We start from the raw sequence: 24,838 nt of genomic DNA on the forward strand, positions 1-24,838 counted from the left end.
TCAAGGTTCCATTTACATTCAAGATTATGAATGCTTCCTTCTCAAATTTTTATTTTTGATAATTTTTTATACTGTAATCTCTTTGTTAGATCTTGTTTGGTTTATTATGTCTATTGAGCATAACGAATATATATTGTTGTTTATATTGCATATTTTTATAACTCTTGTAGATTTGATGAAACTAAAAGTGTAATATTTGAAAACTAAAAAGATTTGTATCTATGTATGTTATTAGTTAGTTCTAGCAAGTAATAGATTGTAAGTGGCTACAAAACATAGATATTTTGAATTTCTTCTAGTGTTTCACTTTTTCCTATCGTATCATTTTTGATGCATTACATTATTGGCCATGTTATCACCTTTATTTGGAGGTATCGATTTAACTTCTCATCTATGTTCTCTCTTTTTTAGAATGACCATGATCCTTCTAAATTGGTGGCAGAGACACCATGCAAATTGCTTCGTTACTTGGTTTCTTACCCAGGTTGAGACTGACAACACCGTATGCTGATTATAAGCATGCCATTGCTATTGCCAGCTTTTGGAGTAATTCATTTTGTGATGTTTGAGGGCCAGGCAATGCACCTAGTCTTGGATTAGGGAGATTTCCTCTTCATTAATGATTGATCTTCATCCTTGTTAAAAGGACAACCAACCTCTTGTTGTAGGCTGGTGACTTTAACTATTTCCTACTTGGTCAATTAGGTCTATTCTCACTGATCCATAATTTGTTGTGCCCTTTCAAGTAGCTAAACATAGTCCTACTAACCTAAACTATGAGGCACCATTGGCAATTTCCCCCTTAAGTTTCATTTCACTTTTATTAAGAAGAGTAATGCTACATTCAGTCTTTAGGATATCCCAGTGGGGTGTATGCTATAACTCAAAAATATGATTAGGTTGTCCAAGATCATCTGGTTTGTTTGGATAATCTAGAGCTCCCATTCCTTCAATGCCAAGAAAGCATGTCTCAATTGGTAACTCGTAGTTTAGTGATATCTGAAGCAGTTACATTATCCATTCTTTATGCTACCAAACATGTGAAATGGTTGACCCACTGCATATTGTATTGTGTAAATTTAATTGGAGATGAGAGATACGAGGAATATGATGAAGCAACTTTTGGGACAAATATGGAATTCCCTGCCAAGTGATTGAAGAAGGTTCTAGGTGGCCAAAGTTAAATTTTCACTTAATTTGTTGATATTTTAGAAACAAAGTTGAATTTCTCTAGTATTCTTCTTGCAGTCTCATCTCTCATCCTGCACTGAGAAAGAAAATGCTGCATAGGAGAGTCTTGTGGATCCTCTGATGGGTCTTGTGAAGTCATATGAAGGTGGCAGAAAGGCATGCCTTTGTTATTGTGCGGTCTCTTTTCGAAGAGTATCTATCTGTCGAGGAATTGTTCAGTGATAAAATTCAGGTAAATATCAGATAATAAATTCTATTTTGTTAAAAATTACCAAGTAACATATATTTCATTAACAGGCTCAGATTATAAGTTAATGACTCATTGACATTTGTGGTTCATGACATCAAAATTTTTGCTTTGTGCGACCCTTATGTTAACTTTTCTCTGAAAATTGTTCAATTCTTTTCTTTGTCCCAGGCTGATTTCATAGAACAACTCGGGCTTCAACACAAAAAGGATCTTCTCCAAGTGGTAGACATAGTACTGTCTCACTAGGTTTGAATCACATTGCTGCTTCTGAAGTATTATAAAAGTTTTAATATCTGAACGACATGCAATATCTGCTACTTTAAGGGTGTGAAAAATAAAAACAAGCTGATACTTCGACTCATGGAAGCATTGGTTTCTCTGCTCTTAATCATACAAGTTATTCTTAATGTTTATGTTTTAAGTAATATGAGTTGCTCTATTTGAAAGGACATTCTTTTTTAACGTGCTTGACATATTTGATTGCTTCAGTTGGCACTGAAAGCCTGCCAACTTCGTTCGTGAGCAAACTAACTTTGTGAGTTATGGACAACCATCATGAGAAATCTTTTTGAACTGGAAATGTTTAATGAAGAAGGAGAACACCTTTCAACGCCTAGGAGGAAGATGACTATTGATGAGAGGATAGAAGATCTTGTCTGTGATGCACTTATAGCTCTCTTTGATCATTCTGATCCTACCCTCCAAAGAAGGGTAGTCGAGGCATGTATACGTAGAGTATACCAGGTAAAACTTCATAAGCATGAAAAGGTCTTTTCTGACTGGAGACATCTTTTGCAGCCCTATATCATCAAGGACAGTAGCCAGATGAAATAGCACTGTTCGGATAGCATCATAGGAATTTTACCAAGAACATGCAGAGAAGAGATGTAGCATCGCGTTGAAAGAGACATCTCGTTTTGTGGATTCTGGAACTGAAATCACAAATGAGCTTTCTGCTCATGCTGGCAAAGGCAATATGATTCATATCGCTTTGATTGACATTAACAACCAGATGAGTACTTTACAGGACATGTACACATCTTTGCAGTTGCAAATTGAAAAGTTATAATAGGCCGTCCTTTGAATATTAATAGTTTCTTTTTCTTAGTGGTGATGAAGATCTGGCCTAGGAAAGGATAGATAAACTGGCGTAGATTTTGAGAGATAATAAATTGACCTATGATCTTTTGGATTCGGGAGTTGGTGTTGTTAGCTCTATTATATAGAGGGATGAGGAAGGACAAACTCCTATGCGTTCACTGGTCATTTGAATAGAAGTATTATGTCGAAGAACCTGGACTTTCTACATTTCTAGAATTTTTGTCACTATATTTTTCTCATCTTCTCCTTTGGATTGAGCTTTAACTTGTTATTGTTTATGCCACCTTAGGAAAAGCTGAAAGGCTTTTAAAACTTTAAGTATAGCCATCAAGGGATCACCAATGGCATCCACACTATTTTAGATAATGCTAATACCAAGTGGATGTTTCTCCGAACGATCTTGAGACAACCACCATGGACAAATGTTGGCTTTGGATCAAGTCCATAGAAATATATCGTGCCCAACCTTATTTGTTCCTTATCTCTACAAGCATAATGAGGTCATTAATGACTACTTTGGAAGAGTTGGAGTTACAGGTCCGCAATGCAACTATCAGATCTGATTGCTCTCACATGTATATTTTACATTTTTAGGGAGCAAATATTTTCATGATCTTTTACCACCTTCAAGGTAACTTCTACATCTAAATTTTGTTACTTTTTTTTTCTCCTTCTATAATAATGCTGAGCTATTGCCTTTATCCGATCCTTACTAGAATCCTAGTAACTTTCATCAAACACTGGAAGTGCTTAATTGTCTTTTTTGTGGGATAACATGCAATCTTTCCTTTCTTTCCAGCAGAATGATGGATGAAACTATCATACTTATGATCTTAAATGAAATGGTTGTCAAAATTCATGAATTAGTGGGTGTTCAGATGCATTGTCTGGTTGTTTGAGAGTCGAAAGTGAAGCTATGGCTTAATTCTGTAGGGCCCACTAGTGGTGCTTGGAGAATTGTGGTGACCAATGCCACTGTCTATGTAAGTCACTATTGAGTATTTCATCATTTGCGGTTTATAAATTAACTTTAGGGGAGAGAAGTAGCGTGAAGCATTAAATGTACTTCATTTAATGAGTTTTTTGTCTATTTTTTTATCCTATGATTGATTATGTTCGGTCTTTATCATCATTCTATCTGCGGTTAATTACTTCCAATTTAGATTTATCGAGAAGTGGAAGATACAAAATCTCATGAAATGGTTTACCATTCTAGCATGGATGTGTGCGGTCCTATCATCGATGGCATCCCATTAAAAGCTTAATATCCAGCATTAATAAAAGACGTTTTAATGCAGGAAGAATAACACAACTTACTGCTATGATTTTCCATTGGTAAGTTTCCCTTCAAATTCTCATAAGAAAGAAAGTAGCTTATGCAGAATCATATGTTAAATTTACATCCCTATTAGATCTTTGTAAAGATGTGTTTACCATTTATTCAGGTCAAGACAACACTTAGACAGTTGTGGGAATCATACACATCAAGTAACATTAGGGCAAACAATAATATAAATCTCATTAAAGTGACAGACAGTTGGCATTTACCAACAATCATGGAGATTGGAATTCTCCTTTTGTCACTGTGAGCTGGTCCTCTGTTCTCGATATGGTATGATAACCTGGTTAATGGAGATGTCTACACTAGAATTCCCTAATGGAAGGAAGATGCACCTCATAGTTTGTGGCAAATGATCTCACTTTCAGAGTTGGTTCATTTGGTCCAAAGGAAGATGCATTCTTTCATGCAGTGACCAATTTAGCATGTGATAAAAAGCTCCTTCTAATTTATTTGGCTGCAAATTCTGGTGCTAGGATTGGAGCAGCTGAAGAAATAAAATCTTGCTTTAAGGATGGGTGGTCTGATGAGGTAAGCCCAGAACGTGGCTTTCAATACTTTTATTTGAGTCCAGAAGATTACAATCATATTTATTATTCTTTAATCACTTATGAACTCAAACTGGAAAATGGTGACAAGATGGATGATGGATTATTAACACAATTGTAGGAAAAGTAGATGACAAGTGGTGCCATAGCCGGTGTTTATTCAAAAGCATATAATTAGATATTCACTCTCACTTATGTGAGTGGAAGAACTGTTGGCGATATCTCGCTCGTCTTGGCTTGAGGTGCATTCAACGTCTTGATCAGCCAATTATCCAGGTACTCCACATTGAACAAGTTTCTTAGACATGATGTCTACAACTGTCACATGAAGTTGGGTGGACCTAAGATAATAGCAACGAACATAGTTGTCCATCTAACTGTATCAGAGATGATTGTGAAGGCATTTCTTCCATTCTAAGATGGTTTAGCTCTGTTACTCCTTATGTTGTGTGCAAGAAAGGGTAGTAAGAAGAATATAGTAAATCTTTTTCATGATTGTTTTGCTACAAATGTTGAATTCTAAAATGTATGTTTTTTTATAGTTTATGTGGAGAAGACAAAGACTGCCAGGAGGAAGTGAGGGAATTGTTGCTGAAGGAGGAAACAACTATCCGTCATAGGAGCTTATTCAGAAAAATCTCTCAGTTATGCTTAGGACTCTTGGTCAGATGGCTATTGCGAATCTAATATTTACTCATGGACAATGGTAAGCCATTGTATATGTTTTTTTCCCTTCCTATTTCAAGATTGCTTATAGGTACTGTGAAAGTGTTACTTTTTTCATAATCTATCAATTGAATTATTGGTCAATAGAGATTGCCTTTTTTGGATACTAGCTAAACATTGTTGCAATAGAGATTTATTAGTTTGGCCATTTTATTTCTCATCCTCAGACAATGTGTTGTTGGTGAAATACGTTGATCCATTATAGCACTCAATCGTTGGAGATAGCCCCAACTCTTTTTTGCTGGGCACACGAGATAGCTGCCGCTTTGTATTTAATTTATGCAAAAGATGTACATGTAGTCTTGGAGCTTACCCCAACTGCTGAAGGTCAAGTTCCCAAAGGCCCTTCATTGGGTATTTTTGAGCAAATAGTTAATGTTCTGTCAGTGTGATGTAAAGTTGGACCACCAGTAGATACATTTACCTATATATTTTTGTTATATTTCTATCTAAATTTAGTTATCATCCAACTTTACTTGTTGCTAGTTATTCTTTTTAATTGCTCCATTTCTGCTAGGTAATTGAGCATATTCTGCTTTATCCTAAGATGATTTGATTGCACTTCACGATGACTTACTTCACATACTATATATGCATTTGGATCCTATATTGCACTCCCTAGGCCATGGATCCTTGGTCGCATATGATATCTTGGTTTTGTAGTGATGATCAACCATTTTATATTCTAATTTTCTTGTCTCTTGTTGACTCTTCATGGATTTTCCAGGTTCTTTTTCATGTCCTTGGTGTTATTTCAGGCTTATCAGCCACCAATTGAGCCATTGTTGAATTTGTTATGCCTAGGTATCCAAGCTGATCGATTGGCCAACAAAGTGAGTAAATTGTTCTTTTGTTACTTAAAATTACACTTATACATTGTTTTTTTATTCCTTTTGTTACTAATTTTTCTATGTAAATTAGGCCCTTTATGGAGTTTATGCTAATGATCTGCATGTGTGATTTGCCTGCTTGACCTCTATAAAATGCATTCCTTCTATCCTTGGCCATGTGCTTTGGATTGATGCTTTGATCACAACAACTATTTGAATTGCTTTGCATGATCCAGAGAACGTGGGTGAATCTTTTTCCTCACAATTTAATGTACACATAAACTATGCTTATAGCTTTTGCATCAGTTATTTCTTGTTCACTTGGTAGATATCTAAATCATTAGATGAGATATGTAATGTTTATGTAGCTAACCCTTGATTGACTAAGTCTGCCAAGGCTATACAATAATAACCTTTGGTGCTCTCATTTTAACTAATTGATCATTTGTTAAATTCACGATCTCTTTATTTTAAACCTAATAATACAAATGTTTGTCATCAAGAACCACTAACTATGTGTTGCTTCTTTGCCATTAGGCATCTGATGAAGACAAGTATGATATTGTGAGGGAAGGTGTTGTCACTTGATCTCTTGCAAAACATTTAGCAAAGGTATGAGATTAATGATAGGAATTTTGGTGGTTTACCTATTGTGATGACTTTCCTATCTATTATAGATTGGTATTTTCTAATACATTACTCTTATTGGCTTACAATTTATACTTTGAGCAAGATGATCCAAAAGTCCACATTGTTGAAGAGCAATTACTGGATGTTCTAAACACTCCCTCAGAGGCAGTGCAGTCTCAGATTGTTTATCATCATTAATGGCATCTAAACAAGTAGGTAATTTTGTGCAATATTATTATTTTTCCCTTTGAAATATTTAATCCTTTGTTTTTTATTGCTTTTTTTTCTATTTAAGATGTATTTCACCACTTTGTTGGTTATTATAATTGCTTGGTAATTCTTATCCTTATTTTTCTTGTTCGACATGTATTTTCATTTTCTAGTCTTCCTCTTCATTATTATTTATTAGGAAGATTGTGAGACACTTGTGTCTAGACTCATAGATCGAATGATGAAAAGTGATAGATATGGAGAGAGTCGCGGTGTAGCCTTTGGTCTTGCTGGTGTAGCTAAAGGTTTTAGAATATTGTGAGGGAAGGTATTGTGAGCTTCAGCGAAGCTCTTGCGAAACATTTAGCAAAGGTATGAGATTAGTGATATGAATTTTTGTTGTTTACCTATTGTCATTGCTTTCCTTTCTATTGTAGATTGGTATTTGCTTATTACTTTACTCTTATTGGCTTACAATTTATACTTTGAGCAAGATGATCCAAAAGTTCACGTTGTTGTAGAGCAATTATTGGATGTTCCAAACACTCCCTCAGAGGTAGTGCAACGAGTAATCTCTGATTGTTTTTCTCCATTAATAATAACTATATGTATTTTTTGTTGAGTCAAAAGCTAAGTAGGTAATTTCATTTTGTGTTCAATATTATTATTTTTTCCCTTTGAAATATTTTATCATTTGTTTCTTATTGCTTTTTTTTCCTAGTTAAGATGTATGCCACCAATTTGTTGGTAATATTCTTATATTTGTTTGGTAATTCTTGTTCAATATGTATTTCATTTCTTATCCTTATTTTTTGGCATTATTCATTAGGAGGTCTACTAGACACTTGTGTCTAGACTCATTGATCGAATGTTAAAAAGTGATAGATATAGAGAGCAGCCGCCTTTGGTCTTGCTGGTGTAGCTAAAGGTTTTGGAATATTGTGAGGGAAGGTGTTGTAATCTTCACTAGAGCTCTTGCTAAACATTTAGGAAAGGTAGGAGATTAGTGATAGGAATTTTGGTGGTTTACCTATTGATTGCCATTGCTTTCCTTTTTATTGTAGATTGGTATTTGTTACTTTACTCTTATTGACTTACAATTTATACTTGGAGCAGGATGAAGAACAATTATTGGATAACACTCCCTACTAGTTAGTGCAACGAGCAGTCTTTGATTGTTTATCTCTAAACATGGTATTTTTTGTTGAGTCAAAAGCTAAGTAGGTAATTTCATTTTTTTTTTTATTATTATTTTTCCCTTTGAAATATTTAATCCTTTGTTTCTTATTCTTTTCTTTCTATTTAAGATGAATATTCTTATAATTGCTTCGTAATTCTGATCCTTATTTTTCTTGTTTGAATTTTATTTCATTTTCCAATCTTCCTCTATATTATTATTCATTAGGAGGAATACTAGAAACTTGTGTCTAGACTCATAGATCGAATGGTGAAAAGTGATAGATATAAAGTGCGTCATGGTGCAACCTTTGGTCAATTGCTGGTGTTGCTAAAGGTTTTGGAATATTGTGAGGGAAGGTCTTCACTAGAGCTCTTGCTAAACATTTATTTAGCAAAGGTATGAGATTAGGGATATGAATTTTGGTGGTTTAACTATTGCCATTGCTTTCCTTTCTATTGTTGATTGGTATTTGCTGTTACTTTACTCTTTATTGGCTGATAATTTATACTTCAAGATGATCCAGAAGTCCACATTGTTGTAGAGCAATTGTTGGATGTTTTAAACACTCCCTCGGAGCAGTGCAACGAGTAATCTCGATTGTTCTTCTCCATCAATGGCATCTAAACAGGTATTTTTTGTTGAGGCAAAAGCTAAGCAGGTAATTTCATTTTGTGAATAATATTATTTTTTTCCCTTTGAATTATTTAATCCTTTGTTTCTTATTTTTTTTCTTTTTACGATATATTTCACCACTTTGTTTCTTATAATTGCTTGGTAATTTTTATCCTTATTTTTCTTGTTCGAGATCAATTTTCTTCTTCCAATCTTCCTCTGCATTATTATTCATTAGGAGGACTGCTAGACACTTGCGTCTAGACTTATAGATCAAATAATGAAAACTGATAGATATGGAGAGCGACGTGGTGCAGCCTTTGGTCTTGCTAGTGTAGCTTAAGGTTTTGGAATATTGTGATGGAAGGTGTTGTGATCTTCACTAGAACTCTTGCGAAACATTTAGCAAAGGTATGAGATTAGTGATAGGAGTTTTGGTGGTTTACCTCTTGACATTGCTTTGCTTTTCTTTCTATTGTAGATTGGTATTTGCTGTTCCTTTACTCTTATTAGTTAAAATTTATACTTAGCAAGATGATCCATTAATCCACATTGTTGTAGAGCAATTATTGGATGTTCTAAACTCTCCCATAGAGGTAGGGCAACAACCATTTATGATTGTTTATTTCCATTAATGACATCTAAACAGGAATTTTTTGTTCATTGGGCGGAGTTAGCATTCTGAAAAATGATAATTAAACAAATTTGAAGGCATGATATCAGGTCAATTTTCTCAGGTTTCGCGATACAGAAGCACATTTCTTTCTCTCTAGCTTCCCCTAATCCCATTCTTGCTCTATTTGACCTGATAATAGGAGAATAATGTGGAAATATTGCCTCACTCATCGTCATCTGAGTAAGTGAACTTTACTGAGTGTGACTCAATCTGTCCTTTGTATGATCCACGCTATTTAAATAGTTGAGTTTTATATATTTTCAATCTTCTGCTGAATTGGATGAATCAACGTCGTTTGTGAAATTTTATGGGTTGTCTCTGATCAATTTACTAAATGTTCAAATCTGAATTTTGTCACATTAGTTTATGGATTTGTATTCTCTGAAATTTTTAGAGTATAATTTGTTATTTTTGTCAATAAAGTCATGTTTTCTAGTGTTAGGGGGACTGGAATCTGCTTTAGCTGTTGTTGAATTCTTGCGGAAGACATGATAAGCAGCTTAAATTATGAAGCTGCTCATTGGCTCTCGTCTAGGCACTAATATGGTTTTCTACACGAGTCATTAAATAGAGATACATGCTTTCTAATACCTATACTTTTCCCTTTGTTACATTTGTAAAGTTGCTTTTATAAGTGTTTTTCTTTTGAGATATGGTGCAATATATCTTAGCATACGTACAGTTTCTCATCAATAGGATGATGAATGATGGAGTGCAAAACTAAACAACTTCGTGCAAGCATCCACCGTAAGACTACATACAAAAGAGTAAGACATCAAATACACTACATTTGTATAATATAGACTATAGATTTATTAGAAATACTCAACTAAGTAATTGTTAACACTAAGAAGAGTAAAAAAAATGTGTTGTGATTCAAATTTAAGCTTGAATTAATCAATATCTAAAAATTTGGGAGGTTTCTTTTCTTGGAAGATAAAATTTTGATACTTGCTTGCAAGTAACAATTTGCTTAATGTGATGTAGTTTTTTGAATCTGCACTCTATTTTCCTTCTTTGTGGAGTTGAAATTTTGGTTTATAGTTAATAAACTCAATCTACTCTATTGAACTAGTTGAGTTTTATATATTTGAAAGATTTTCTATTTCAATCTTTTACTAAAATGGATGAATCAGTGTGGTTTGTGAAAACTTGTTGGTTGTCACAAAAATTGGAATGCCTAAATGTGATTTTGTCATATTGGTTTCCAGATTTGTGTTCTCAGCAATTATGACATTAGTCTTATTTTATGTGTCTAATTTAATTTTTTTTCTTAATAAAGTCAGATTTTCTAGTGTTATGGGAACTGGAATATGCTTTAGCTGTTGTTGAATTATTGTGGAACATTTGATAAGCTAAATTATGAAGCTGCATTGGCTCTCGTCTGACCACCAATATGGTTTTCTTCATTATAGTCATCAAATAGAGATAAATGTTTTCTTATTCCTATACTTTTTTCCTTTTTATTTATATAAAGTTACTTTTATAAATTGTTTTCTTTTGAGATATCAATAGAAGTTCACTTGCAATTTTGTTTGATTTTATAATAGGTATTTATTTTGTAAATTTCTTTTTATTTACATCTTAACTCCTTTAGAGATCTTAGATGACTCTTTAGATATGGATTAATTCAAATTGAAATTTGAATCGCAATGCATTTTTTTTTACTTTGCATAGTGAAACAATTACTTAGTTGAGTATTTCTAATAAATCTGAGGTCTATATTGTATGAATGTGGTGTATTTATTGTCTTACTCTTGTGATTGCAGTCTTGCAGTGGATTCTTGCACAGAGTTGCTTTCTTGTTGCTCTGGGAGGTTTAAACTCTATCATTCCTTTTGTAATATGGGAGCTTGCTTTTCTTGGAAGCTAAGATTTTTATACTTGTTTCAGGTAACAATTTGCTTGATATATGTGTGATTTAGTTTTTTGAATATGCACTTGATTTTTCTTCTTCTTAGAGTTGAAATTTTCATTGGTTTTCAATAAACTCAACCTACTCTTATGAACTAGTTGAGTTTTATATATCTGAAAGATTTTCTATTTCAATCTTTTGCTGAAATGGAATCAGTGTGGTTTGTGAAAAAATGTGGATTGTCATTGAAATTGGAATGCCTAAATGTTCATATCTATATTTTGTCACATTGGTTTCTAGATTTGTGTTCTCTGTCATTTATGACATTAGTCTTATTTTTGTGTCTAATTTATTTTTTGTCGATAAAATCAGGTTTTCAAGTGTTAGGGGAACTTGAATCTGCTTTGGCTGTTGCTGAATTCCTGTGGAAGACTTAATATGTTGCTGAAAATATGAAGCTGCATTGGCTCTCGTCTGGTCATCAAATAGAGATACATGCTTTCTTATACCTATACTTTTTCCTCTTTTTTTTTTTCTTTTGAAAAGTTACTTTTATAAAGTGCTTTTGAGATATGGTGCAAGATATCTTAGTATACGTAGTATACTTAGAAATTCACTTGCAATTTTGTTTGATTTTATAATGTCTTCTGCATTGGAAATCATTTAAAGTGGCTAAAATATTACCATACTTCTACATTTTATTAATTTGTTTACCTTTTTTTATCATTTGCCACACATTTTACAAAAGTTGTTTAGGATTTTTCTTCACACTGGTATCATCTTTTTTGTTGCTACTAGATTTGGATTCTTTTTATGATTAGGAAGAGGAGAATAATAATCATTTTGCTTACTGGCTATCAATTGCAACATAGTCTGAAGGTAGCTAGTGCTATTGAGGGTACTGCAAATTGGAAACCTGTTACTCCTACTTCATTCTTGGCAGGCTAGCTTGAGTATGAGTTCATTTGATTATGTTGAGTTTTTTTTTCATGATGACATTTGGTAGTTATTTTATACTATTTATTGCCACTAATATGTACTTGTATTGCTAATCTAAAGTTTCCACTCCTCGTAACATTCTCTGGATGAATTATCTATCACATGTGGAGGCAAAATACCCTCTTTATTGTTCAAGCAACTAACAGCATATGTGAAAAAGATATATGGAATTATTTGTCATAATGTTAAAAAGGAATTATTTGTCATATTGTGTATCCAGTTTTATTTTTCTTGTTTACTTTGTTACATACTCCACATGCAAGTATGTCTCTTCATGACAAGGTTTATAACAAATTCTCGAATAATGGAATTACTCAAATATCAAACTTATTAAATGTTTTCTTTTTCGTCAACAATGTAAAGTGTGTGAGGGATAATGGCATATCAAAGAAGAGACTATTTACATTATTAAATGTGTATTTGTAATAAAACTTAGTAGTAGTAGCTTTGCAAAGAGTTCATAATGATATCAGATTGAAGCTACCACCAGATAGATGGAATTATTTTTTATTGTACATGAATTAGTTTTTATTGTTTCAACTAGCAAAAATTCTATATTAATAAATTTAAAATTTTGAACTTTTAGATTTTCCACTATTTATGACTTGAGTTTTTTTGAGAAAATATTTCTCTTGATCCGTAGACTCTAGAATAGCAAGAGGTAGTCTGCATTCATCATTAGGGTTTTAGGGACAATCCAACCATTGACAAACAATTATTGAAAGACATAATCTAGATACATTGCAAGAAAATTATGTATGTTATCTTGCTTGAATATAGTGTGAAATTTCTTTGTTTTAATCCATCCAAAAATGTATTCTAAAAGTTTAGCTTTGATTTTCAGGTACCACATATTCTAATGTAAAGAGAATAGGTAGTTGATCTTTAAATTAGTTTATTTTTCAAAATTATTTATGCAGTAAGTAGTTACACTACTATTTTCCACTTTGTAGTTTGCTTCTTCATCATAAGTCATAAGTGTTGCTCATTTAATAATGAATGCTGGTCTTGTTGAAGTTGAGTTGTGGTGTAAAAAAACAAAGTATGAGGTACAGGATCCTAGAGAAACTTATTCAAGTTGGTTATTTGTTACTCAAACTGATTTGTGCTCTTTACAGGTTCTTCATGGGATGAATGAACTTAAAACAGGTCAGACAAGCTATTGATTTCTTGGTATGTAGTTTTTGTTTCGATGTTGAGCCATAGGCTATCCTGACATAACGCATCCATATATGCCAAGGTTTTTGCTATCCTAATGGCAAAGAAATAATTGAGATCTGTTGTATTCCACAGTGCTAAAAGCATATATGGATGAGAAAACGATGAGTTTGAATCCATCTCGTGAATACATCATTAAAAAGTTCAAATCATTAACTTTTTATTCAAGTCTTTGTTACTATTGATCTTGCTAATTTCTTTGTGGTTTCTTGTGTTCTACCATTTTCTGAATTGAAATCTCTTCTTTTCCTTTCTTTCTGACAAACGTCTATCATGCAAGCTAACATAGATTAGTTTTGCTGTAACAGGGAACCAGCACCTGAACTGTAATTAGAGTTTCATTTGATGATAATAAAATCAAATGACGTCTCATTGATATCTAGGTAAAAGTATAGAGTTTCCTTTGATGATGTAGTCAATGATCTCTGCCAGGTAAGATACTATAACTGCCACTCTCATTTTTAGTTTGTTGCTGCAAGAAGTTCGTTTGTACTTGGTGCACAATGCATCAATGATCGAGGAAGGACAGCGGAATTGCTCATTAGTGTGCTCATGCGGATTTTTGCCCCATCCTGCAGGTTCTCAGTATCTCTACCAGCTTTACTGAATTGGCATTCAGTACTGAGATGACAAGTACAACACTTTTCCATAGATGTAACTTCAAGGAATTAGTTCTCTTTTGTGTAATATATCTAATCTAACTTCATGAGGTTTGCAACGAATCATCCACTTTCTTGTTCATGCATTTGCTTTGCTTGTGGTATCAATCAATGATTTTATTGTTTTTCTATTGACCCTATAGACATATCCAATTTATATATCTTGAAAAGTCTATAATTTTACTTTCTCAAGGCAAGTAACTCAGAAGATATTGTCATCATTTAACAATTTTGGGCTTTGGGTCTTTAATGCTATTATCCTCTTGTAAGGACGTTAGGACTAACTTGTCCACAATAACAATATTTCTTTTTGATTAGTGTTCGAAGTGTCTCTTATGATTGCTTTTGTTATAAGTGGTTCTTCACTATGATATCATTCCTTCTGTGTAGTTAACTTGACTCCTAGATTGATGGAAAAATGAAATTTGGCCTTGATCTTATTATAAGTAGCAGTTTAGGTTACTTATTGTCAGAATTCCATTTTAGCTCTCCATTTTTCTCTTTTACATTGAAGTTGTATCAACATCAGTATGCTTTGTCTAGTAAAGATTTGATCTTCTAGATACCTTTTTTGTTTCTCTTATTGCGATGCTGTCTATTGACCCGATTATTGGAGCTATAGCGGCAAACAATGTTGTTGCTCTAAAAGCATCAGATGTTTCCCCTACTACATCATCTTTTTTTGCAAAGGTTTAAAACCAACATACCTTGTTTATATATACTAGTGTAGATTCTTACGTGTTGTTTACATAATTTTAATGACTTATAGAATAGTTTTTATTAGTTGTTCATATATTACCTAAAAACTCTTATTTAGATATCCCATTTTCTTTAGTATCTCTTTTTCTTTTCCAGATTTGGGAAGTTAATAATCACATATAATAATAATTACGTTTGATTTTCTTTTTTAATACCCCATGATTCAATGACACTTAAGGTGTAGTAGGATAAATTTTCACTTTTCAAATGTTAAAGTTCTATTTCAGCATCTACATTGGTTCTGATATGCAGCAGCTGATAATCCACTGCCAACCATTGATTGTCTTCAAATTTCTGGTGATACTTGTGTTGGTGCAACGGGGCCGGCAGGAGGGGGGTGAATTGCATGAAAATAAAATATACCCTCCTCAAGACTTTCAACTCAAAAATGCAACACTAATAAAATGAAAAGCAAAAATAAAAGAGGAGACAGAATTTTGACTTGGTTACAACCAAGACGGTTGTTAATCCAAGGCGATCGAACAGCTCTACTAGAGTATCTCCTTCACTGTAGGCGGAGAAGCCTTTTTTATAAACTTAGAATGCTCAGAGGTTGCTAGGAACTTAATATAGAGTTAAATTGATTATTTCCTACCTCCAGGGGCCTTTATATAGCTCCTGGAAAATCTATCTCGGGTGTTGAAGGCGCCTCCAAAAGGGGTTCAAGGCGCCTCCATTGGTATGACCGGATAGAACTCTATCTGATTACAAACGACCACTTTGGCCAGGTCTGAGGCGCCTCAAACAGCCTTGGAGGCGCCTCGGACTGTCTGAGGCGCGTTCAAGGTGATGGAGGCGCCTCAGACTAGGCAGGAAGCACAGGCGCCTTCAGCATTTCATTGAAGGCACCTCCAGCTAGCTTTCCAACTCCTTTTGACTTCATTTTGGCTTCTGATGCTCTGATAGCTTGGGTGATTGCGGCCAACCGAAATAGGGCTCACCCGAACTCAATTCCCGGCCTTTTCCTTGAGCAGGCTTCCATCCCGGCTTCTCGTCCCTCGAACGCCGCACACGTTCTTCTCGTCCACCAGAGTACTCTTCTGCAGTTCTCTCGTCCTTCGGACGCACCGAGCCCGTCGGCTCCCTTTCCGTGTCGTCCTTCTCGCTAGCTGCGTCTTTCGCTCGACTTCCTGCACTCCTAAGTTCCTGCACACTTAGACACAGGGATCAAATAACAAAGCAGGACCCAACTAACTTGGTTGATCACATTAAAATACCCACGGGGTCCAACAATCTCCCCCTTTTTGATGTGCATCAATCCAAGTTCAAGTTAGGGTTAAACAGACAAGTAGTAATTTTGAAGAAATTACTAAACTAACCTTTTTAAGCATAAATTTGCAATTAAAATAAATTGCAACATAAGATTTAGCTCAGATCTTATACCAATTTTTTAACAGAATATCATTTTGCAAAAATTCAAAACAGAATTTTAAAATATTTCTAACTCCCCCATAACTGTGCCTATCTCTCCCCCCTTGATCACAGCAAAAATGGGGTCTAAAACATGTTCAAAATTCTAAGTCTTTTGAAACAGTTTCTAAGTCTTTTGAAAACATATTCTAAAAGATTTCTTTAAAAAGAAATGCTAACTTAGGCACTTTTAAAAAAGTTAAAAAAAATTTCGAAGTAAAAATTTTAAAACAAAATTTTAACTTAGGTCTATCTCTCCCCCTTTGAAAACAAATTTTTTTTAAAGAATTTTCCAAGTTTAAAAATATTTTTTAAAGAATTTCCAAAAAAAATGTTTTAAAAGAAACTTTCTAAAGCATTATTTAATCTTAATTTTAATGCTTTATCAAAAAGTTAATTAAACATTTTTATTCCAATATTTTGGCTTCCAGGTCGTGGCGAGGCACTAGACCTTCTTGGTTATTGGAGCAACAACCACTTCCTTAGACAAAGCCTTATAAAGAAATTTTAATGTTTAATTTTCTCGCTGAAAGCTCTTAACAAAAAAAAATTAAACTAGCAAAGATTTTGGAATCCAGTATAGATTCCTTCCTACTGGATTTTTTAAGAACTTGGGGGTACATAACTTTTGAGAATTTTTCTAAGTTGACCCTGGTGTTTTCTAATATACCAATTCAATTTTTCAAAAATTTTAATTTTTGATTTTGGAAATTTAATTAAGCATGCATGATTATTTTTCAATTTTTCAATTTCTCATTTTCTAAGTTTAAATTATCATGCATTTCAATTGGACATGCTTTCGCTAATTTTAATTTCAATTCAATATTTTCTTTTTCTAATTTTGCTAGATCTTTCGTAAGCACTTTGATAAATTGAAAAGACTGAGTTGGGGTTAGAGCACGTACCTTACTTACCTCACTTGGTGATGCTCCCCCTTCATCACAGCTTTCTTCTTCTGATGATCCTCCCCTTCATCTATGCTCATCTCCGAGCTGGTTTCTTCAAAGAGGTGGTTGGCCATCAGTGCTACTTCCGAGAAGGCTTCGACTTTAGATTTCGAGGATGAAGATTCATCCCATGTAGCCTTCAAACTCTTGCGTTTAGAGGACGTCGGTCTTCGAGACTTTTCTTTGTCCTTTTTCTTTAATTTAGGGCAGTCATCCTTAATGTGCCCTTTCTCGTTGCAGTTGTAGCATCGGACCGTCCTTTTGTTGCGTTGATTCTTCCTTGACTGCGATCGAAATTTATTAGTTTTAAGAGTTTTAAGAAATTTATTGAAACGTCTTACCAGTAGCGCTGCTTTGGTTTCGTCGATCGACGCTTCAGAGTCAGGATCGCCCTTTTCGGCTTGTAGGGCAATGTTGAGGTTCGACTTCTCTACTTGTTTAGGTTCTGCAAGTCAAGACTCGTGAAGTTCGAAAGTAGAAAATAAACTTTCTAAACTACTTAGTAAGCATCTACTAAGGGCGCCCACTCTGGAGTTCTAGGGAAGACGTTGAGCGCATACCGGATAGAGTCTCGGTTTGTTACCGATTCGCCGAGATTTGTCAGTTGCGTTATCAGCTCCTTGATTCTCGCTTGGAGTTGCGCTACCTTCTCGCCGTTGTTCATCCGGAGATTCGTCAACTGAGTCCGGAGGATGTCCCGCTTTGCTAGCTTTGCTTCCGATGAGTCTTCGTAGAGCTCCAGGAATTTGTCCCAGAGGTCTTTTGCGGAGTCGTAGCTTCCGATCCGACTTACCTCCTAGGGTGGCAAGACGCTGAGCAGGTGGAATTCCGCCTTTCCGTTGGCCACGAAATCGGCTTGCTCCTTCTTTGTTCATTGGTACTCTTCTTTCTCTTTTGGGACTGAAAAATCATATTTCATCGTTAATAAAATGTCGAAATCCATTTTAAAAAATACCTCCATACAACCCTTCCATGCCGCGAAGTCTCCGTCGAATTTCGGGGGATGAATGTTCGCTCCGGCCATCGTCTTGATCTTTGTGCTTCAGTCGGTGGTTAGTCCTTCTGAGGATGTCGGGCTCTGGTTGGTGCAGCAGGGCCGACAAGAGGGGGGTGAATTGCCTGAAAAATAAAGTATACCCTCCTCAAGACTTTCAACTAAAAAATGCAACACTAATAAAATGAAAAGCAGAAATAAAAGAGGAGATAGAATTTTGACTTGGTTACAACCAAGACGGTTGTTAATCCAAGGCGATCGAACAGCTCTACTAGAGTATCTCCTTCACGGTAGGCGGAGAAGCCTTTTTTACACACTTAGAATGCTCAGAGGTTGCTAGGAACTTAATACAGAGTTGAATTGACTATTTCCTAGCTCCAGGGGTCTTTATATAGCTCCTGAAAAATCTATCTCGGGTGTTGAAGGCGCCTCCAAAAGGGGTTTAAGGTGCCTCCATTGGTTTGACCAGATAGAACTCTATCCGATTGCAAACGGCCACTTTGGCCAGGTCTGAGACGCCTCAAACAGCCTTGGAGGCGCCTCAGACTGTCTGAGGCGCGTTCAAGGTGATGGAGGCGTCTCAGACTGGGCAGGCAGCACAGGCGCCTCCAGCTAGCTTTCCAGCTCCTTTTGACTTCATTTTGGCTTCCGATGCTCTGATAGCTTGGGTGATTGCGGCCAACCGGAATAGGGCTCACCCGAATTCAATTCCCGGCCTTTTCCTCAAGCAGGCTTCCGTCTCGGCTTCTCGTCCCTCGAACGTCGTGCACGTTCTTCTCATTCACCGGAGTACTCTTCCGCAGCTCTCTCGTCCTTCGGACGCACCGAGCCCGTCGGCTCCCTTCCCGTGCCGTCCTTCTCGCTAGCTGCGTCTTCCGCTCGACTTCCTGCGCTCCTAAGTTCCTGCATACTTAGACACAGGGATCAAATAACAAAGCAGAACCCAACTAACTTGGTTGATCACATCAAAATACCCACGGGGTCCAACAACTTGTCCTATAAGGTAACTTCATTCTAGTGGGTATTCAATCAATGGAATAAGAAGTTGTAATTTAGAGGTATATGTATTAATTTTCGACCTTGAAAAATATTGCAACATTTTTTTCCTTTTTGAATTATTGACAACTGAATTTAGTTCTACAACATTTTTTTTCTTTTTTGTAGTGGGTACTTTATTAGAAGATTGTAGTGGGTACTTTATTTAGATGATGATTATGCTAAGTATATTGAAGGTATTTTGTAACTTAACATGGATTCTTCTCATCTTTCTTTTGGAATTTGAAACTCATATTAACTTTAAATGTCTCTCTCATTTGTTGATGATGTGGGCGCATACCATGCTATTGAAGTTCAACCCCTAGATGACAAGAGTGAAAAGTTGTTTCTTTTCTATCACTATAATATATGTGTGTTTCAAATTTAGCATTGATTAAAGGTATAATGACCTACTTGTTGGAAGGTAAATCATACTTTTGAATTGCTATTCTGAACATTCTTCTCCCTGTCCAAACAAAATATTTTGGTATTCGAAACATTCTTATTATTATTCATGGCGTGCAATCAAGCTCCTCTCTCTGTCGCATTATAATCAATATTTGGTATTCTAGATATTCTTATTCTTATTATCTTCCAGGATTGTGGGATTAAACTCTTCTTTCCGTTTGGATTATAATTGATAGTTAGGTATTTTGGTTATTTTTATGCTTATTATATTTAATGACCATGGGATCAAGTTCATCTCCCCGATTGGATTATAATTGGTATTCAAATATTTCATGGATTCTTATTTGTGGCCATTGAACGAGCTCCTCTTCCTGATTGTATTATAATATGTACTCAGTAATTCAGGTATTCTTGTCATTCTATATTATCTTCATGGTTGTGGATCGAGCTTTTCTCCCTAGTCAGATTATAATCGATATTCAAGTATTCCAAACATTCATTTAGTTTTAATCTTTATGATCGTGGGATTGAGTTCCTTTCGATTGGATTATAATCGGTATTCTGGGCATGTATTTTTATTTTTAGCCGTGTGATCGTGCTTCTCTCCTCGGTAAGATTCTTATTGTTATTATCTCGATGGCAGTGGGATCGAGCACCTCTCATCGATTGGATTATATTTGGTATTCAGGTATTCTATGCATTCTTATGATTATTATCTTCATGGTCGTGGGATCGAGCTCTTCTCCTTAGTCGAATTCTAATTGGTATTAAGATATTTCATCATTTTTATTCTTAACAATGGGATTGAGCTTCTCTCCCCGATCAGATTAGAGTTGGTAATCAGGCATTCCAGGCATTCTTCTTATTATTATTATCTTCATGGTCGTGGGATTGGCTCTAGGATCGATTTCCCTTACCCGGTCATATATATTTATCTAGATATTCTTATTTTTGGCTGTGATATTCTGGGCGCTACATTTGATATTATGTTTGATATGATTCATCTTATTTTATATCATTAGATGATTGCAGGTGATTATAAGTATTATTGAGGACTACGTAATATTTGGTGGCATAGAATTTCTAAATACTAATGTTTCAAGCCTAGCTAAAATACTTGACATTATCTTCTAGTTCAGGTATTCTCGCATTAAGTTTGTATAATTTTATTTGTATATTCATTTGGTGGTGATAAAGTATTGTTGTTCCTCCATTGAATTTATTAGTTTTTAGACTTTTCTTGTAGTGGATTGTATTACGATTGTACCATAATCTAAACTTTTTGATACATAAACTGCTTGAATTAATTTATCTTTTGGCTTCATCTTCTTTTTCCCTTTGTTTCTGTTGATGCCTACTCTTTTGAATTCATTCTTGTAAACTGATGCTTAGGTAGACTATTTATGGCTTCAAAAGTCATTTTAAGATCTTGAATGACCATCAAGATCTATAGGTGTTTTTTTAATGCTATTCTAGCTTAATCTTGAATTTGCATATCCTATACTATAGAGATTACAACTTTGCTTGTATATTTGTGCAATCAGTGCTTTATTATAATCATACTCTATTTTTTTTAGAACCTAGCTAATTCATTCCCTATTTCACATTAACTAAATATGCTCCAATAATATTGAAGATATGAATTAGTGTGACACCCTTGGCCCTTCTTAGGGGTTCGTGGTTCATTGATTTCATTTAGAGTTTGCTGAATTAACCGTTTGTGTCCAAAAAATTTAGTAGGTTTTTAGGAATTATAACTTCAAGTAGACGTTGAATATTCACGATCCATGGTCCTAAATAAAGTACTTTGAAACTCAACAATCAATATTTGTTCTAGATTAAAATTATTATTGTTTATTATAAATTTGATTTTTAAGTTTTTGGAAGCAAATATATATGTTAAAGATGCTTATTTGTTCGCCACTACTACTTAATATCAAGCTTCCTTTTGGATGAAATATTGTGCTGGATTGGTCGCCACTTGGTGGACTGATGGTACTGCTAAACCCAAGGATTCTCTAAGGATAACAATGGATTTCTTTCACTCGATTTCCTTTCTTGGAGTTGAAATTTTGGTTCATTGGTTTGTAACTCAACCTACTATAGTGAACTGTTATGGTGCTGATGTTTTCAGTTTAATAAAACTATACTAAACTGTTATGGTGTTGAAGTTTAGTTTTCTGTTTCAAAAAGACTGTTTTGATTCCTGTGCTTCTAAAATGCATGAATTGTTTGGTTTGTGGAAATTTCCATGTTGTCTTTAAATTTACATGTTGTTTTATTTTTGAGCCGGATTTGTCCACTGCAATTTCTGACAGATTTGCCAAATTCTATTTTAGGTGGCTGCGGCTTGTTTCTTTTGAATACAATCAAATTTACTTGTGTTTTGATTAGTGGAATCTGTTTCTAATGTTGCTGAATTCTTATGGAAGACTTGATATATCTCTTGAATTTATGAAGCTACATTGGTTCTTGTGTGGGCATCAAGCTAGAGAGATGTGTTTTCTTATACCTATATCTTTTCTTTTCTACATCGGTAAAGTAGTGACTCAACATAAAATATATAGAATTTTCTTGACCGGGACTACTGTCCCTTCAACTGCGTGGTCACTCTCCTCTAATGACTTACCTTAACTTATCAGTGTCAGACATCCGATCAGCCCATCGACCTATCTGGACTTCATGCCAACTATCTGGTCCGTCCGTTGACCTAGGCTGAACTTCTTGCCAGATATCTGGTCAGTTCGTCGACTTATCTGGACTTCATACCAGTTATCCAGTCGGTTTGTTGACCTAGCTAGATTTCTCGTCAGTTATTCGATCAGCGTGTCGACCTATCTAGACTTTGTACTAGTTATCTGGTCGGCCTGTTGACCTAGCTGAATTTCCTACACACTTGATCAAGTCGTTAGATCACAACAAAACCTAACTTTTTTACATGTCATTCATCAAAATCCGAGTTAGACCGTTAATGCTAAACTGCACCAATATTGTTGATAGTATCAAGGTGTTTTCCTTGGAGATTACATATTTAAACTTGTAAGGGTTTGAGAGAATTTTATCAAGCAATAGTTGGAATGACAAGGATCATATAAATAAAATGGGAAATAGGTAAAAACTATTGATGAAATTTGGTGACAAAATACAAGGATTGCTTATGGTAAACTTCTTGTCAACTGAGGGACAACCTTTTGATTTTTGATCATTTTTATTGATATAGCTGAAGTAAAAATAAAGCACATCTTATCAAATTAAAATAGGAATTTAATTTCAAAATAGTATGTTACAATGTCAAAATATTTAAAATCTAGAATAAGAAATTCTCAAGGAATTATTAATTTTTGATTCATTCACAATTTCTCTATTGCCATACAAGAGAAGACATACTAATGGCTGCATCCAGAAAACCATACAGCAGAGAAAGTTGCACAATCCCGGTCTCCAATTTGTTCAAAGTGTGATTCCCTACAACTATCCTCTTCGGCCCATACATTTAAATCAGAAAATTCATTTCTTTCCTTCAATCTTAAGAGAATCATGAGCTTGTTCAAATGCAACTAACCATCAGACATCAAAACAATCAAAGAATAATTTCCCAACAAGCAGCCTAACAAGATTTTTAAAGTTATTTACAATCTCATATGAGATTGTCTCGAATTAGTCCTAGTTAAATGAATTCCCAATGTGACAGAAGTACCACCTCGATTCTCAACCTAGCACAAGTCACACGTATAGCTAGCCCCCTCTATAGGTAGGCTTCCCTTCAACATGAGGACTCTGATCTTGTGGAACCAAATCCTTTGGTCCAAAAAAAAATGGATCAGGAAATGAACCATTTATAATTACGGCCGGATCGTGATCGTGATTCAGTCGTAATTGGTTACGATCCCTCTCTGGGTTCACCATTCTCCCAAGTTATAGTTTGGTCAGGACGGGTGACTGCCGGTGGTAGGCAAGTTGTCACGCCCCAGAAGAGTCCCTGTCCGAAGAAATTTCGGCAGCATCTCCCCTGTACGGGTGACAATCTGAAGCATTACTACATACAAAATATACCTCAGTCACACTCGGCTGGAATATATATACAAAATGAAATAAACACAATCACACAGTTTATAGCATCAACCCACTCGGCTGGAACAAAATAAATACAACCACGCAGTTTAACAAGCCTACACGGCTGAACGTAAACACACAGCAGCGGAAGACATAAAACGATATGAACGTAAAACCAACAACGACACTAACAAAAATACCTGTCATCACAGACTTGACCTAAAATTCACATCGACTTATTGAAAAACAGAATACACAAAATCAATATACCACCCCAAACGATAACAAAAACAAAACGAAAACTATCCTCGAGTGTGACGTAGGACCCAGGACTGGCAGCCGGCATCTCTCCAAGCATCCATGACTCATCTATCTGTTACCTGGCGAAAGAAAACCATTTTTGTGGGGTGGTGAGTATTGGAACTCAGCGGGTAAGGAAAGAGATAGTGCATGAACATAACATGTAAGTAGAGAGTGTCAACAGTATACAGCCTCATAAGAAGAATAGCAGATACTATAATAGAACCAAAATAAATGCTCATACCTAAAATCATATCCTAGGCTAGATATAGAAAGTCAGAAATGGTACTAATCTGCTACAGTACTGCTCATAACTACAGAGGTAATGGGTAAGGTATATAAACATTTCCAATTAATAAACCAAGGTTTAACAACCTACAGCGTGAGCATATCTCAACATAAGACAGCATATCAGTATAAGTGAACAACAGCAAGAAGCAAAGACAGCATAAACATACCACAGCAGCATAAGTAAGCAATAACAACATAAGTAAACAGCAGCAGCTAAAGCAGGCATAATAACAGCGTATGCACGGATGGTCACCCCGCCCACCTCTCTGCACCATGACCCCTGTATGGTCGAGAAGCCGAATCAATGACAATTGTACCACCCAAAGGCCGCCACTCCCGCGAGTGACCGGATGGACAGGTGCTGAGTAGCTAACTAGCTACACAGCGAAGGGGGTCCCTGCTGCTCGTACTCCAGCTACCACTCACACGAGTGGCCAAGTGCGGCACGACAGGACAAGCGGCATCAACTCCAGCTACCACTCTTTCGAGTGGCCGAGGATACAGCATGCATGCAATGACATGATGCGAACAATGCAACAGTCATCATATATATAAGCAGAAATGGATATGCTACATGAAGCCAGCATGCTCAATATCGTACATAAATAAGCAACAGT

At 35.3% G+C, this 24,838-nt stretch overlaps 1 pseudogene; it reads left to right on the top strand.

Annotated features, from left to right (window-relative positions):
• Positions 1-1,330: 1,330 nt before the first annotated feature.
• LOC122043667 lies at positions 1,331-14,151 on the top strand (annotated as a pseudogene).
• Positions 14,152-24,838: the final 10,687 nt, after the last annotated feature.

Source organism: Zingiber officinale, chromosome 2A, assembly GCF_018446385.1.
Source record: "Zingiber officinale cultivar Zhangliang chromosome 2A, Zo_v1.1, whole genome shotgun sequence".
NCBI classification, from domain to species: domain Eukaryota; kingdom Viridiplantae; phylum Streptophyta; class Magnoliopsida; order Zingiberales; family Zingiberaceae; genus Zingiber; species Zingiber officinale.